The sequence below is a fragment of the Podarcis pityusensis genome (assembly GCF_964106645.2).
Source record: "Podarcis pityusensis genome assembly, chromosome: 14".
Lineage (NCBI taxonomy): Eukaryota > Metazoa > Chordata > Lepidosauria > Squamata > Lacertidae > Podarcis > Podarcis pityusensis.
Window position 1 is genome coordinate 24740489 of NC_138039.1, and position 16773 is coordinate 24757261.

A 16773-nucleotide genomic window follows, 5' to 3' on the forward strand; every position below is an offset into this window, starting at 1 on the left:
TTTGCATCTCATTTTAGAAATAGTGGTGAACCTCAGGCTTCCACCTCACAAGAGGGGATGGCTCCTACAGCTGTGTAATAAGAAAGGGGTCAGGTCAGTGTTTATAGAGGGGGTTATTCATTTTATTCTGAATGCAAAAGAGTTCCTCTTTCTGGATGAAAATGTTCCTCCCAGGTGATGCTTAGGTTAGTGGGAGGAGATGGAAAAGAGAGAGCATTGCAGTGGGAAAGCAGACTTCATTCAAAATACGTTTGGGTGAGCACCAACCACACAATTAAGTTTGGATCCCAATTTAGCACTTTGGAAAGCAACTTGCCTCAGTCCAAGGCACTTCGGAATATGCCCAGTTCAGTTCAGAACTGCCAGGGTCTCCTTTGCTTCCCTCTCTTTCGGTATTTCAATTTTAAAAATAAAATAAAATAGATAAATCCCCTTTTGGCAGAAGTGGCTGAAATTTGCAGGCTTATTAGCTGTTGCATAGGGGGTCAAACCTACCACTCTGCCAGTAAATTTGTCCTGGGGCTTTTTGTCCTGGGCACCTTTAAAGTTTTTCTTTTAAGAATGATTTATAATTTTCATTACTTTTGTAGGCAAGGTTGCCCCAGCTGAGGGCATCAATCCTGCCAAATTTCAAAATAACTGCAGTGCCCATTCCCACAATGGCAGCAATTTAAGTTTTAGTGTGAGTAAAAAATTGAACTACTCTGTCTCCTTGCTTTGTGGGCAATTGGACCGAAAATTCCAAGCACAAGAGAGGTGGCCCAGGGTAAGAAAATTGCCAAATAGCAAATAAATAGGTCCAAGGCTTTTTTTTTTTTGCTAGGCAGCTTTAAAGTTGATTTTAGGATGAGAAGATCAAGGATGGGAATTTGCTTCCAGGGTAAAATAATTCCCTCTCATTACAAGTTGGATTCGTGAGGAACATTGTAAGCTGCATTATACCAAGTCAGACTTACCCCTGGTCCATCTGACTCAGTGCTGCCTACACTGACTGACAGCTTCTCTGTAGGGTTCTAGGCCTGGACAGGGGGTTTCCTGGCCCTACTTGAAGATGCTGAGGACTTTCTGCATGCCAAGCAAGTGCTCTGCCACTAACCTACAGCCCTTCTCAACAGAGCCCTCCATCCACCCTCTCCCCACGCTGGCTCTCTATTCCTCCATCACCCTACCCTGAGCTCATGACATTATGAGAGGTGCCAGAGCTGAGCTCCTGAAAAAAGCCCTGGATTTACCACCACAAGATACAGGGATGGCCACCAATTTGAATGACCTTAAAGAGGGATTAGACAAATTCATGGAGGTGAAGGCTATCAACTTCCCAATAGTGGAGGCAGGATGCCTCTGAGTAATATCAGTTGCTGGGGGTGATGGGGTTGGTCCACTCCTCACTGGTAAACTCATTTTCTTTCTCTAATGGACTTTGCTTTAATGGTGTTTATTATATATTTTAATTATGGGTGGCTGCAATTTTACATTTGGTTACATTCCTCTTATTTTGAGGTTGGCCTACAGTTGCTTGTGAAACTCCTTGGTATTTTTTCCTGAAAGGTGGCATATACATTTTTATTATTATTATTTTTATTAAGAAGAAGAAAAGTGTGGTGCAGTGGTTAGAGTCAGATGCAACTTTGAGCCTGAAGACCAGAGTTCAAATCCCCACTTAGCCAGTCTTTGGGGCCACTCAGTCCCTCTCAGCCTAACCCTATTACAGTGGTACCTCAGGTTAAGTACTTAATTCGTTCCGGAGGTCTGTTCTTAACCTGAAACTGTTCTTAACCTGAAGCACCACTTTAGCTAATGGGGCCTCCCGCTGCCGCTGCGCCACCGGAGCACAATTTCTGTTCTCATCCTGAAGCAAAGTTCTTAACCTGAAGCACTATTTATGGGTTAGTGGAGTCTGTAACCTGAAGCGTATGTAACCTGAAGCATATGTAACCCGCGGTACCACTGTATTATGGAGAGGCAGGACCGCTTCCTTCAGAACAGCTCTAGGGGAAAATATACAAAATATACAAAAGCAGAGATTACTGCATTTATTTCCCCTAAGCCCAAAGCACCAGATCTTTCACAGAACCTCTTGAATTGTCTTTACAGAAACATAACTTAGCCAGGCAAGCGTAGCACTGGGGAAAGCTTTTGGTGAACAATTCTAGTCTCTTAAAACCAATGAAGCCAAATTTCCAAAATAGGAAGAATGTTGTTGGGGCGAAAGGGCAAGGCAACACAGAGACAGGGTTGCAAATAAAAGTAATAAAGTCGGTCTAATATAGCTAGTTATATGTTACCTGCTTTAGTGGAGTCTTGGTCTTCAGAGCATGCAGTGGCGTAGCGTGGGTTCTCAGCACCCGGGGCAAGGCAAGTAATTTGCGCCCCCTAACCCGTGGATTTTAGCACTCGAGTCTCTTCCGCACCCCCTCCAGATGTTGCGCCAGGTGCAGCAGGCCCCCCTGCACCCCCCACGCTACGCCACTGCTCCCACCACAAGTCTTCAGGACAGCCATCCGAAGGCTGGCGCGGGGAGAAGGTCTCTCCGCCCGACCGCCAGGCTTCGGAGCAGCCTTCCGAAGGCTGGTGCGGGGAGAAGGTCTCTCCGCCCCACCGCCAGGCTTCGGAGCAGCCTTCCGAAGGCTGGCGCAGGGAGAAGGTCTCTCCGCCCGACCGCCAGGCTTCGGAGCAGCCTTCCGAAGGCTGGCGCGGGGAGAAGGTCTCTCCGCCCCACCGCCAGGCTTCGGAGCAGCCTTCCGAAGGCTGGCGCGGGGAGAAGGTCTCTCCGCCCCACCGCCAGGCTTCGGAGCAGCCATCCGAAGGCTGGCGCAGGGAGAAGGTCTCTCCGCCCCACCGCCAGGCTTCGGAGGAGGCTTCCGAAGGCTGGCGGTGGGGCGGAGAAACCTCCTCCCGCCGCCAGGCTTCGGAGCAGCCTTCCGAAGGCTGGCGGTGGGGCGGAGAGCCCTCCTCCCGCCCCCAGCCTTCGGAGCAGCCTTCCGAAGCCTGGCGGCGGGAGGAGGTCTCTCCGCCCCACCGCCAGGCTTCGGAGCAGCCTTCCGAAGGCTGGCGCGGGGAGAAGGTCTCTCCGCCTCACCGCCAGGCTTCGGAGCAGCCTTCCGAAGGCTGGCGCGGGGAGGAGGTCTCTCTGCCCCACCGCCAGCCTTCGGAGGAGGTCCGAGGACAGTGGGGTTCCTGCTTCCTCCAGGAGGGCCGGCCAAACGCGCGCCCCCCCAAATGTTGCGCCCGGTGCGGCCGGCACCCCTGGCACCCCCCACGCTACGCCACTGAGAGCATGTGCAGACTTCCTTGTAGAAGAGAAGTTCTGAGAGAAAGCATCTTTGGACTCCCAGTTAAACGTTTCTGGGAAGACCAAAGCTGAAGCCTTACATATTTTGGGGGAATGTGAGATCAGTAAGAGCTGGGTCTCCATCCTAAGATGAATTGTTGTTTAGCTAATCATGAAATCGCCTCCATCTCTGATGTCAGTGGTTCCTGTGGCCAGCCACAAAACTACTAAAAGTCCAGTTCAACCTCCCTAAAGATTCTGAACTTACAATACAAAGGCCCAGCCAGTTCAGACCTGTTGAGTCATTGTACAGAGAGGCTTAGCCAAAAGATGTATATTCAGAAACAATGCAGCCTGATAGCTTTCTGTTGAAGGCTAACTGCAGGAGGTGAGAGCCCCAGAAGCTCTAGGGGGCACTGTTGAGATGCATCAGAATATTGGGGTTTGTCACAACTAAGAACAGTGGCAGAAAACTCTTGCCTTGACATGCTAAGATGGGCACCCAAGACCCTGCTCTGAATGCCCCCTCTGAGAGATGGCCAGAGAAAGGCAATCTCTGTTTCTCTGCGGCAGCCCCTTGCTTAAATAGTGCTCTCTTCTGGAAGCCCACCTAGCACCAACATTGCCTTCCTTTGGGTGCCAGACAAAGACGTTATCTATTTTTCAAGGCTTGCAGATGATAGCGAGCTAGGAAGCTGCCTTATACAGTGGTACCTCGGGTTACAGACGCTTCAGGTTACAGACTCCGCTAACCCAGAAATATTACCTCAGGTTAAGAACTTTGCTTCAGGATGAGAACAGAAATCGTGCTCCGGCGGCGCAGTGGCAGTGGGAGGCCCCATTAGCTAAAGTGGTGCTTCAGGATAAGAACAGTTTCAGGTTAAGAACGGACCTCCGGAACGAATTAAGTACTTAACCCAAGGTACCACTGCACCAAGTCAGATCTTTGGTTGAACTAGCTCAGTATTGCCTGCTCTGACTGGCAGTGGCTATCCAGGGGTTTTAGACAGGGTTCACTCTCAGACCTACCTGGAGACCTTCTGCATGCAAAGCAGATGCTCTTTCACTGAGCTATAGCCTTTCACCATGCGAGTCAGACCCTTGGGCCACCTAGTCCAGTGTTGTCTACACTGACTGTCAGCAGCTCCCCAGGGTTTGAGGCAGGGTTTCCTCCCAGTCACACCTGGATAATGAAGCTGGGACTTTCTGCATGCTCTGCCACTGAGCTTTGACCCTTCTCTGGATGACTAAATAAAGGTAAAGGTAAAGGTACCCCTGCCCGTACGGGCCAGTCTTGCCAGACTCTAGGGTTGTGCGCTCATCTCACTCTATAGGCCGGGAGCCAGCGCTGTCCGCAGACACTTCCGGGTCACGTGGCCAGTGTGACAAGCTGCATCTGGCGAGCCAGCGCAGCACACGGAACGCCGTTTACCTTCCCGCTAGTAAGCGGTCCCTATTTATCTACTTGCACCCGGGGGTGCTTTCGAACTGCTAGGTTGGCAGGCGCTGGGACCGAGCGACGGGAGCGCACCCCGCCGCGGGGATTCGAACGCCGACCTTTCAATCGGCAAGTCCTAGGCGCTGAGGCTTTTACCCACAGCGCCACCCGCGTCCCTGGATGACTGAATAGTAAAAGGTAAATGTAATGGTCTGGCTTTTTGGTGGTTATTTTTGGGTGATCGTGCCTGAACTGAGGAAGATAGTGGTTTTTTGAGTGACTACTGTGATGAACACTTTATATAATGCATAATTCATTATTTATATCTGGTCCATCTGACTGGGTTGCCCCAGCCACTCTGAATGGCTTCCAGTAAATTAGCACAGTAAAACATCAAACATTAAGAACTTCCTTATACAGGGCTGCCTTCAGTTGTCTTCTAAAAGTCAGATAGTTGTTTATTTCCTTGACATCTGATGGGAGCACAATTCTGAGCACAATTCAAAGTGTTGGTGCTGACCTTTAAAGCCCTTAACGGACTCGGTCCAGTATATCTGTAGGAGCATCTCCACCCCCATCGTTCTACCCGGACACTGAGGTCCAGCACCAAGGGCCTTATGGCGGTTCCCTCACTGTGAGAAGCCAAATTACAGGGAAACAGGCAGAGGGCCTTCTCGGTAGTGGTGCCCGCCCTGTGGAACGCCCTCCCACCAGATGTCAAAGAGAACAACTACTACCAGACTTTTAGAAGGCAGCCCTGTTTAGGGCAGCTTTTAATGTTTGATGCATTACTGTATTTTAATATTTTGTTGGAAGCCGTCCAGAGTGGCTGGGGAAACCCAGCCAGATGGGCGGGGTATAAATAATAAATTATTATTATTATTATTAACCCTCTCCCCTCCTTTGGTTTCCAGCAACTGGTATTCAGAAGCATTGCTGCCTCCCACTGTGAAGGCAGAGCATAGCCATCCTGGCTACTAGTCATTGATAGCTCTCTCCTCCGTAAATTTGTCTAACCATCACTGCCTCCTGTGAGATCGAGTCTCATAGTTCATGCGCTGTGTGTAGAAGTGCTTCCTTTTATCTGCCCTGAACCTTCACACATGACATAAACTGGGTCTCACTCTATCTAGTCCAGTTTTCTGATGCTCTTTCTGGTCCTTCAGTCTCCAGCTCCTCCAAGTCAAGTATAGTGCCCAGCAAAATTCCCAGTTCCAAAATTCATGGGAGGCGCATTCCTTGCATTGCTCTGTGCAGGAGCTGTACCCTGCTGACATGGCCTCATTGTCTGTTGAATGTCTGCTACTGAATCAGATGCCATGCAGGTGGAACAAGTAGACAAACATGCTCCTGAAATAGCTCCAAACACAGGCCTTCAGCAGGGTTTCTCATAGGGCAAAGCAGACTAACATGTTTTTAGACTACAACGTCCATCACCCCTGAGTGTTGGCCATGCTGGCTGTGAGGGCTGATGGGAGCTGGAGTCCAGCAACATCTGGAGAGCCACAGGTTAGCCACCCCTGGCGTAGCGGCAGGTAGGATCTGTACTTGGTGAGATGTCACACGCTTCCCGCCCTGCTTTTTAACACAGCACACCAGCAATCTTATCAAGGCAATTGGCCTTACATCTTGGATGCAATGAATAGTCCATTTAATTTTTTTTTTTTTAATAGTATTTATTAAAGTTTTAAGTTCACAGAAATACAAAAGAAATAACACCAAATTAAACAATAACAAAACCAACACATCACAATAAAAAACAGAAAAATAGAGACAATTAAAAACAAAAGAAAAAAAAACAAATCGAACCTTCCCATAACTTATCTTTCATTTGCTTGTTTCCCTGACCTCCCCACACCTCCCTTTTTTGTATTCTAAGTCAATTATCCATTTCAGCAAATCCTTTCCCTCTCTTCAAAATTTTTATCCTGGAAATTTATCTTGATCTTGATATAAGTTTACTTTCCCTCTTTTCACCAATTAACAGTCTATTTTTCTTAAATCTTTGATACATTTTTGCTAAAATCACCTAGATTCATTCCAACATCATTCTAACATTCATTAATTTTACAATGTTTCTGTAAATAGTCTTTAAATTTCTTCCAATCTTCCTCCACCGACTCTTCTCCCTGGTCTCGGATTCTGCCAGTCATTTCCCCCAATTCCATATAGTCCATCACCTTCATCTGCCATTCTTCCAGAGTGGGTAGATCTTGTGTCTTCCAATACTTTGCAATAAGTATTCTTGCTGCTGTTGTGGCATACATAAAGAAAGTTCTGTCCTTCTTTGACACCAATTGGCCGACCATGCCCAGGAGAAAGGCCTCTGGTTTCTTCAGAAAGGTATATTTAAATACCTTTTTCATTTCGTTGTAGATCATCTCCCAGAAAGCCTTAATCCTTGGGCATGTCCACCAAAGGTGAAAGAATGTACCTTCTGTCTCTTTACATTTCCAGCATTTATTATCGGGCAAGTTATAAATTTTCGCAAGCTTGACTGGTGTCATGTACCACCTGTATATAATTTTCATTATATTCTCTCTTAAGGCATTACATGCCGTGAACTTCATACCTGTGGTCCATAACTGTTCCCAGTCAGCCATCATAATGTTATGTCCAACATCTTGTGCCCACTTAATCATAGCAGATTTAACCGTTTCATCCTGAGTATTCCATTTCAACAGCAAATTATACATTCTTGACAAATTCTTAGTTTTGGAATCTAACAGTTCTGTTGAATAGTCCATTTAATAGAGCTGGTTTTTGCCCATGAGTCTGAGCAGGCGTCTCTGGATGGGAATGAATGGAACCTAATTAGGGAGGGGGGGATGAGGGAATCCAGGAGAGGTGCTGATCCCAAGGAAAGCCAGTGATAATGGGGAAATGAATGAGCTGCCACCATCAGTGGAGAGACGCTGTAATTATCTTGGCCTGACACGCTGCAAGCTGTCTGTGATAATGAGGCAGTGCCTCAAATCAAATTAACTGGCATTATTAAGCACATGGCGCAATGCGCCGCCGTCGCCACAGCAGCGGCCCTTTCCAAGAGCAGCATTCCAGCAGGACGGGGAAATTCCGGGTTCCAAAAGGCAGGTGTTGGAGTGGCTAGCGAGATTGTCAGACTGCTAGGTCCGGGGTTCAGATCCCTGCTCCTCCTCAAGGTTTACAGAGGGGCTCTGGGCCTCACTCTCTCTCTTTCTCAACCTAATCTACCTCACAGGGCTGTTGTAAGGATAAAGGGGGGCACTATGCATGTTACTCTGAGCAGTTCACAGCAGGAAGGATGGATTTAAAATGCAATGATGTTTTGTCCTGCAGCAAAGCGGCCACCAACCTGATCTGTCATGAGCTGAGTTGCCAACTGAGCAGAAAAATATTTTGCTCGGCGGGTTGTGTTTGTTTGCTTTTTGCGTTGCAAGCCCCACGAGGAACAGTTGAGGGAGTTGGGTATGTTTAGCCTGGAGAAGACTCTGAGGTGACAGGATAGCCATCTTCAAATAGTTGAAGGCTTGTCACATGGATGATGGAACAAGTTTGTTTTCTGCTGCTGCAGAGGGAAAGACCTGAATCAATGGATTCAAGTCATCAAAAAAATGAGATTCTGACTAAACGTTAGGAAGAACGGTCTGATGATAAGAGCTGTTTGACAGTGGAAAGGACTCCCTTGGAACGTGGTGGACTCTCCCTTGGAGGTTTTTAAGCAGAGGTTGTATGGCCATCTGTCAGGGCGGGATGATGTGCTATAAATGTGGTTTAAACGCATGGTGCGCTTTCATGCTCAGTCAGTAGCATAGGAAGGCGGGGGTGGGGCACACTGTGTGGCACAGTGGCTGGAGGGCCTGGCTTGGATAGGGCTATCTTCCAAAAAAAAAGCTCAAGAACTTTGGACAATCTCCAAACTTCAACTTGTTTTCATTCATCATCACTGACCATCATTCATCCCCATTCATAAATGTTTGAAAAGTCCAGGGATGCAGTCAGATGACCAGGGAAACAGGCAAGGCAGGAATCCCGCTCAAGTTTGCTTTTGCTTAACTGTTTTTCTCGCCACCCCCACTCTGGAGATACAATTTTGTGCAAAGGACCTAATGAATCTTAATCTGGAGAACAGGTTGACATGCCCACATTCTCACACAGTGCAATTTGTCAAGCTAACAAGACCCGCAGAGGTACCACACATGATTCATTAGACTGCTATATCTGGAGAAGAGGTGGAGCTCGGTGGTTGGTGGAGCATCTGCCCTGCATGCAGAAGCCCCCAAATTCAATTGTTGGCATCTCCTGGTAATACTGGAAAAGAGTTTCTGCCTGAAAACCTGGAGAGCTGCTGCCAGTCAGTGCAGACAACACTGAGCTAGATGGACTGTTGGCCTACAGCAGTTTCCTATGTTCCATAGGTTTATATGATTAATTATGGGATGTACATGTGTGGACTCGCAGACACCTAGGGAACCATCTGAGAACCTTCTGGTAAGCTGTTTGTATGGATCTCCAAGTAAGATCCATGATCTGTAGCTGAGATTCTGGGTGTCCCCAGACTGCCACTGTTTTTTCAGTAGGGATTCAAGCACCTACCATAATTTTAGGTTTGCACAGTTAAAGTGGATTACAGTGGTACCTCGGGTTACATGCGCTTCAGGTTACATACGCTTCAGTTACACACTCTGCTAACCCAGAAATAGTACCTCGGGTTAATAACTTTGCTTCAGGATAAGAACAGAAATCAGGCTCTGGCGGTGCGGCGACAGCAGGAGGCCCCATTAGCTAAAGTGGTGCTTCAGGTTAAGAACAGTTTCAGGTTAAGAACAGACCTCCGGAACGAATTAAGTACTTAACCCGAGGTACCACTGTATTAAAGCACTCTGTTGCCCTAGCGCAACAAATCCACTTTTAAAAAAAATAAAAACTACGGTTTCAAAAAAAAGTGATGGAGAAACGCATAGAAAATGAACAAACGGTTAACAGGAAGACATATGAACACCTCACAAGCGCCAGTCAGGATGCAGGACGACTGTTGCTCATTCTCATCCAACCATTCTGCAAACAAATAAGGATGGATGGGGAATAAACATGTCCTCTAGAGCAGTGTTTTTCAACCTTTTTTGGGCAAAGGCACACTTGTTTCATGAAAAAAATCACGAGGCACACCACCATTAGAAAATGTTAAAAAATTTAACTCTGTGCCTATATTGACTATATATAAAGTAATTCTCTTGAACAGGAATCAAATAAACACAAAGAAAGTATTTTATAATTACTTTATTATGAAATAGTAAGTAAACAGAAATATGAAAAATTATAAAATACTTTATTCAGTGCGCAACCTGGGCCTGTTTGGCTGAACACAAAGCTGATATTCTGGCTGGAATCGAAGAAAGACACACACGTAGCTCTTCGTCAACAGCTCTCAGTCTCTCTGTGTATTTAGTTTTTATAGCAATCATGCTTGAAAAGCTCATCTCACACAGATATGTAGTGGAAAATGGGAGCAATGTCAAAATAGCTTTGTTTGCCAGAAGGGGGAACTCCTTGGCAGTATCCAACCAAAAAACTGTCCAAAGGTAGATCAGCAAATCTTAGCTTGAAACCACGATTTTGTCTCAGTTCAGTTAGTTCCTCCTGCTCCTGTAAAGTCATGTCCTTTCCACCAACTGATGCTGAGCTATAAGGGTCCCTAACCCAGTCAAGGCATTCAGTGGAGACTGAAGAGAAATAAAATGACAACTTCTCCGGTCCTCCTGGTGACTCGAGTCGCGACGTCTTCTTCTCTCCGCTGCTGCGCACACTGTGCTTGGGCAGGAAGGAAGTCGGAAGATGATGTCCTACTGTGATAGGTCCAGGCTGGAGTCTGGACCAATCACAGCCCAGACATCAGAAAAGTGGAGGGTGTCCCCCTGTGGAGCGCCAATCGGCGCCCCTGCTGGCCAAGGGTGGGGTCAAAAACCCCACCCCCCATACCCAGGACACACTCTGGCGCCCGCCTAGTGGGCGAAAATTTGAATTATTATTTTTTAAAAATCTTTCGAATTTTTCAATTTTTCCCACAGCACACCAGGCAACATCTCACGGCACACTAGTGTGCCGCAGAACAGTGGTTGAAAAACACTGCTCTAGAGGAGCCCCAAGTAAGAACCAGGACAGATCTGTAGCTGCCGTGCCTCTTTCTTTCCAGAAGACAATAATGAGGAGCACTGTGTGAATTTTGGGCACCCTATCTTGAAAATGGGACGCGGGTGGCGCTGTGGGTTAAACCACAGAGCCTAGGACTTGCCGATCAGAAGGTCGGCAGTTCGAATCCCCGTGACGGGGTGAGCTCCTGTTGCTCGGTCCCTGCTCCTGCCAACCTAGCAGTTCGTCAAAGTGCAAGTAGATAAATAGGTACCGCTCTGGCGGGAAGCTAAACGGCGTTTCTGTGCGCTGCTCTGGTTCGCCAGAAGCAGCTTAGTCATGCTGGCCACATGACCCGGAAGCTGTATGCCGGCTCCCTTGGCCAATAAAGCGAGATGAGCGCCGCAACCCCAAAGTCGGTCACGACTGGACCTAATGGTCAGGGGTCCCTTTATCTTGAAAATTATATTCAATGACTTAAGAGTCTGTGCTGGGAAGGGGGAGGTGCATGAAGGAACCCCTTTTTATTTGGGGCGCCCCCAATTTGCTTCTGAGCTAATTGAGGGGATAACAGACCTGGAGAGCTCTGGAACATGTGAAGTGCACTGGGTGTTCACAGAGTGTTTCCCACCATTGCTGAATAATCACTGCTGGCTGTTACATGTTTTGGGATGGATGGGGAAATGGCAGAGATTCCCCGCTCAATTCCAGCCTGCAGTGTCTAGTCCCTGCCTGCAGGAGGAAGCAAAACACCTCCTTTTTGCTTGCACATAAGCTCCAGTCTTCCTGTGTTGTGTCTGCATGTATGGCTCTTCTGCAAAAAAATTTTTTTTTTAAAAAAAATTCATTTTCTTCTACATGTTGCTGCTTCAGGCGCTGCACTCATCTGTGCTTAGAGAGCGGCTGTCCGGGTTTACAGTGGGGCATATGGATACACCTTCACCAGTTGCATAAAAGTTCCTGGAGTTTGCCACCACAACAGCTTCACCTCCAACTGCAGCAGGAGGTGGCCATTCAACATGGAATCATAGAACTGTAGAATTTGGAAGGGGCCCAAAGGTATATCTAGTCTATGGTTACCATTTTTTTTTTCCAATGAATCTGGGGACACACTTTATTTTTTTGTTTTTGAAGCTGAGTAGCAACAGGGAGTCAGTAGTGGGGATGGTGAGGCAAAAGGCCCTGGGCCCAAGCACATATGCATATTGTATAAAGGTGCAAAGCCCTTCTTTCACACCCTGTGAAACATAAATGCGCAGAGTTTTTTAAAAAACTGAGCAACGGCGCACCTGTGACTCCTGAGCCTTCCCCGATCTCCTTCCCCCTTCCCCCTTCCCCTTTTGTTTTGACAGATGAGGGGAGGCTTCGGAGTCACTGGCGAGTGGCCGTTGCCCAGGAGGGGCCAGCCTGGTAGTGCAGTTGGCTCTGGCTGGCTTCAGAAGCTGCTCGCTGCTTGCTGCTGTGGTGCAGGAAAAATGGTGGGCGCCACGGCAGAGAGCAGCAAGCAGCTCCTGAAGCCAGCCAGAGCCAGCTGCGCTACCAGGCTGGCTCCGGGCTGCTGAGGCTGCCGCTGCCATGTTTCCCGGGGACAGATTTGCAAATCTGGGGACATTCCGGGGACGGGAATTTGTCCGGGGACAGATTTGCAAACCCGGGGACGTCTGGTAGCCCTAATCTAGTCCAACCCCCTGTGATGCAAGAATCACAATACTATGGAATTATTTGACAGGATTTGTGGAGAGTATAGATAGAGGTGTCTAAATTTTGGGGGCCCAAGAGCCACATTCCCCTTTGGGCTGTTGTCTGGGAGTCTCATTGCAGCAGTAGTTGCAGCAGCCATATTTTGTGTCATTTGCAAACGGTTCAGTCCCCAGCGTCTGCAGCTAAGAGGTTGTGGAAGAATTGTTGAGTTGGAAGGGACCATGAAGGGCCATCTAGTCTAACCCCCTGCAATGCAGGAATCTTTTGCCCAACAGGGGCTCAAACCCATGACCCTGAGATAAAGAGCCTCATGCTGAGGTATCCCAGCAGTGAGAAGACCCATGGAAACTAATAAACATGACTGACTCAGGCCCATTCATTTCAATGCGTCTACTCTGTGCAACTGCTGGCTACAATCCTCTGTCTTCAAGCAGTTCTCGGATGCTCCATAGTTTGCCATTCCTTCCGTGCACGTGCCCCCCCCCCCGCTCCGACAACCAGGTGGGTTCGTCTGAGATCGGGTAACACCTAGGAATTGCTTTCTGCAAATCCTATTGCAGAATAAGTGCATGTGGGTGTTTAAAAATCCAAAATGCAAAACGTGAAAGCTTTGGGAAGTGGGTGAGGCATGACTCTTGTTGTGCAGGACCCAACAAAGTACTCAATAAGAATTTACTTTAAAAGAAAAAGAATTAACTGTACAGCCAACTTGCAGTACAACTAGCATATGTGTCTACTCAGAAGTAAGCCTCTTTGTATTTAATGCATCGAACTTCCAGTAAGTATCATCATCATCATCTTTAATTTGTATACCGCCTTTCTATCTTACAATACTTAAGGCGGTTTACAAGCTGAAGAAACAAAAAATGTACATCTTCTAACAATCTAATGCAATACAAAAATGTGATAATAAAACAACTTTAAAATAGGCAACCTCCATCAAAAAAGTAACATTCAACAATCATTAGAATAGTATCACAGGTTGGTGAGCACAGGTTGGCAGCCTAGGCTTTGCTTTAAGCAGGATGACTCTGAATACCAGTTGCTGGGAAACGCAAAAGGGGAGAGGGCTCTTGTACCTGGGTGCTGCTTGCTGGCTTCCCACAGGCACCTGGTTGGCCCTGTGAGAATAGGATGCTGGACTAGATGGGCCCGCTGTGGCCTGATCCATCTACAGGACCCTTGCTGTAAAACCTCCAGGTCCAGAGGCAGTCTATCTAGATTCCTAGGTTCAAAGGGACATTTGGCCACAGTGAGAATACTGCATACTGAACTGGATGCACCCCCCCTTTGGCCTGAACCAGCTGACTCTCCTTATATCCATATGTTAGAGTTGTCATTGGAGGGAAATAGGGTTCTTATGCCCTTAACAGCTGTATATTCACAGGACCAACAGAATATGGCTGGCTTCCCTATGGTTAAACCACAGAGCCTAGGACTTGCCAATCAGAAGGTCGGCGGTTCGAATCCCCGTGACGGGGTGAGCTCCCGTTGCTCGGTCCCTGCTCCTGCCAACCTAGCAGTTCGAAAGCACGTCAAAGTGCAAGTAGATAAATAGGTACCACTCCGGCGGGAAGGTAAACGGCGTTTCTGTGCGCTGCTCTAGTTCGCCAAAAGCGGCTTAGTCATGCTGGCCACATGACCCGGAAGCTGTACACCGGCTCCCTCGGCCAATAAAGCGAGATGAGCACCGCAACCCCAGAGTTGGCCACGACTGGGCCTAATGGTCAGGGGTCCCTTTACCCTTTACCTTCCCTATGGTAAGCATGAATTTGCCCAGAAGTTGGGTGGGGAGCACCATGGCAGCCATTTTGTGACTGGCACACACAGTACTTCTCAAAATTTGAAATGCGCCTCCTGTTCAAAATTTGTCTTAAGCAGAGGGGGAACTGTGTCTTGTTTTGAGAAGTGATGGTGTGGAAAGTTGAAAAGAGATTGAGACAGTAACTATATTCTGTATCAAGGAATCTGACCCCTGAGGGGAATGTAGAGGGGAAAACAAGAGGAATGTGCGAAGAGGCAGCCCTTGAATGAGGCGCATAACTATTATTTTGTTCCAAGGAAAGGGATCTCGTTTCTGATAAAAGCCTATAGCTACAGATAGATTTCAGAGACTTTCCTTCCTTCCATGCTGTGTTTCCCCTCTGCTCCGCTTTCTTCCTCCCCTTTCCCACGAAGAGAGAAACGGACAAATGCCGGCTACTTTAATGTTCATTAAAACAAGATAAATTAGCCATGCATGAATAACAAGGCCAGTTTGTAAGCTCCTGCCTAGCATCGAAGTGAATGATTAAACATTAGAAATAATTTTCTGATGGTAAGACTCTGGAATGGATGTCCACAGAAGGTGGGTGGACTCTCCTTCGTTGGAGGTTTTTAAAGAGAGGTTGGGTGGCCATCTGCCAGGGGTTCTTGGTTCCTGCATTGTACGGGGCTGCACAAAATGAACATTGGGGTCCCTTCCAACTCCACAATTCTTTGAAAGTAAGAACTAGGTTTCTAGATCAGATCAAGGTCCATCCAGCCCCCTGTATCCTGTTCCCAACAGCAGAAGCTTTTGGGGGAAGTGCATGTGGAGGGCACAACACTGATCACCGTTCCCCTCGTTTGTGCTAGGCAAATGCTTCTGGGTGGTAGGCTGCCCCTGTACATGGAGGTTCTACCATCTGCCATGATGGTCAACAGGACACCCTCCCCTGGGCGGCCATTCTGGGTGCCCATCCTCCTCAAACAGCCGCCAGTGCTACACTTGGGCTCCGTGCCAACATTCCTCCGCTTGCAGATGGTGGTGCTGAGCCCAACTGGAGCACACAGGTTCTCCTCCTCCTCCTTCTACCCCCCCCCCACTGCCGGCTGGGCCGCCTTGGTCTCCATGGCAACCTGCATTCCCTTCTGCGGTGCTTCTTGCCTGTGCTCCCCAGCTCCCCCCATTTGTATTCTGCTCCTTTGTCTCCTATTACAGGTTGGCAAGTTGCCAGGCCAGGCATCCATTTCAAAAGCAGCCTTTGTTTTTATGGGCAAAATGGCTAGTCAGGAGTGGACAGGAGCAGCAGAAAGGAGGAGGCTGGACATTGGCGGGGGGGGGGGGAGAGCAGGAGCACATGCACACACACCTCACCTGCAGCCTGGGAATATCACCTAGACAAGGCAGCCGCCTGGTTAAGGGAAGCCTAGTTGATTAATCCTATGAATTTTAATTGATCAATCCAGCCTTCCCTAAGCTGGTGCCCATTCATGTTTTGGATTGTGAGCCTCATCAAGAGTTACTGTCCAAAGCCTCTGGGGGCACCAGCTTGGGGAAGGCTGAATGAATCCATCCGTTATATCTGGATAAAATCTGTGTTTTTGGAGAAACAGCTCTCGAAAGGTAGTGCATGTCACTAATTTGGAGAAATGTGTTTTTGTGTGTGGCTGTGTCCTCACAAGCACTGCAGGAAATGGGAGGGCCTGGGTATGCATGGAGAGAGTATGAAATTGAGAATAGAGCATTGCCTTCATCTCCAGCTTGTAGGCTTCCCACAAGCTTCTGGCCAGCAACTGTGAGAACAGGATGCTGAACTACTTGGGCCATTGGCCTGATCCAGCAGCCTCCTCTTAGGTCTTTATGGTGGAAGCAGGGCTACTTAACCCTATCCCTTTTGCCCACTCAATACTGGCCCTCCCAGCTGCTCCCCCCACCCGACCCTGTGCCTTTTCCCCAATTGGGGAGAAAAGCAATTTTGATTTGACTAACAGTCAATCACCGAGCCTAGGACTTGCCGATCAAAAGGCTGGCGGTTCAAATCCCCGCGACGGGGTGAGCTCCCATTGCTCGGTCCCTGCTCCTGCCAACCTAGCAGTTCGAAAGCACGTCAAAGTGCAAGTAGATAAATAGGTACCACTCCAGCGGGAAGGTAAACGGCGTTTCCATGCGCTGCTCTGGTTCGCCAGAAGCGGCTTAGTCATGCTGGCCACATGACCCGGAAGCTGTACGCCGGCTCCTTCGGCCAATAAAGCGAGATGAGCGCCACAACCCCAGAGTCGGCCACGACTGGACCTAATGGTCAGGGGTCCCTTTACCTTTTTAACAGTAGACAGGGAAAGGGTTAAACAGCCCTCTCCTCCTGCTTTCAGCCCCCCACATCACCTGGAGTTTGGCCCATAAAAGGGAAGGCTCCCATTCTCATTTCATCAGCCCTACTTGGGCTCTTCTCCTGTGCAATGGTGGTCAGGCTGGAGATGAACCAGAAACCCACAGGTTCTTCCCAGGCTTGGC